We start from the raw sequence: 1,277 nt of genomic DNA, 5'->3' as shown, positions 1-1,277 counted from the left end.
GGCTGTGTTTGTGTGTGTGTGTCAGGGGCTGTGTGTGCGTGTGTGTCGGGGGCTGTGTGTGTGTGTGTCGGGAGCTGTGTGTGTGTGTCGGGAGCTGTGTGTGTGTGTCGGTGGCTGTGTGTGTGTGTGTCGGGGGCTGTGTGTGTGTGTCGGGGGCTGTGTGTGTGTGTCGGGGGCTGTGTGTGTGTGTGTGTGTCGGGGGCTGTGTGTGTGTCAGGGGCTGTGTGTGTGTGTCGGGGACTGTTTGTGTGTCGGGGACTGTTTGTGTGTCGGGGGCTGTGTTTGTGTGTCGGGGGCTGTGTTTGTGTGTCGGGGGCTGTGTGTGTGTGTCGGGGGCTGTGTGTGTGTGTCGGGGGCTGTGTGTGTGTGTCGGGGGCTGTGTGTGTGTGTCGGGGGCTGTGTGTGTGTGTCGGGGGCTGTGTGTGTGTGTCGGGGGCTGTGTGTGTGTGTCGGGGGCTGTGTGTGTGTGTCGGGGGCTGTGTGTGTGTGTCGGGGGCTGTGTGTGTGTGTCGGGGGCTGTGTGTGTGTGTCGGGGGCTGTGTGTGTGTGTCGGGGGCTGTGTGTGTGTGTCGGGGGCTGTGTGTGTGTGTCGGGGGCTGTGTGTGTGTGTCGGGGGCTGTGTGTGTGTGTCGGGGGCTGTGTGTGTGTGTCGGGGGCTGTGTGTGTGTGTCGGGGGCTGTGTGTGTGTGTCGGGGGCTGTGTGTGTGTGTCGGGGGCTGTGTGTGTGTGTCGGGGGCTGTGTGTGTGTGTCGGGGGCTGTGTGTGTGTGTCGGGGGCTGTGTGTGTGTGTCGGGGGCTGTGTGTGTGTGTCGGGGGCTGTGTGTGTGTGTCGGGGACTGTGTGTGTTTGTGTGTCGGGGGCTGTGTGTGTGTGTCGGGGGCTCTGTATGTATGTCGGGGGCTGTGTGTGTGTAGGGGTGTGTGTGTGTAGGGGTGTGTGTGTGTAGGGGTGTGTGTGTGTAGGGGTGTGTGTGTGTAGGGGTGTGTGTGTGTCGGGGGCTGCGTGTGTGTGTGTGTCGGGGGCTGCGTGTGTGTGTGTGTCGGGGGCTGTGTGTGTGTGTGTCGGGGGCTGTGTGTGTGTGTGTGTGTGTGTGTCGGGGTGTGTGTGTGTGTCGGGGGCTGTGTGTGTGTGTCGGGGGCTGTGTGTGTGTGTCGGGGGCTGTGTGTGTGTGTCGGGGGCTGTGTGTGTGTGTCGGGGGCTGTGTGTGTGTGTCGGGGGCTGTGTGTGTGTGTCGGGGGCTGTGTGTGTGTGTGTGTGTGTGTGTGTCGGGGGCTGTG

The sequence above is a fragment of the Pristiophorus japonicus genome, unplaced genomic scaffold (genome assembly GCF_044704955.1).
Source record: "Pristiophorus japonicus isolate sPriJap1 unplaced genomic scaffold, sPriJap1.hap1 HAP1_SCAFFOLD_688, whole genome shotgun sequence".
In the NCBI taxonomy this organism is placed as follows: domain Eukaryota; kingdom Metazoa; phylum Chordata; class Chondrichthyes; family Pristiophoridae; genus Pristiophorus; species Pristiophorus japonicus.
The sequence above is the reverse complement of the archived record's forward strand: the minus strand, read 5'-3'. Positions refer to the sequence as shown.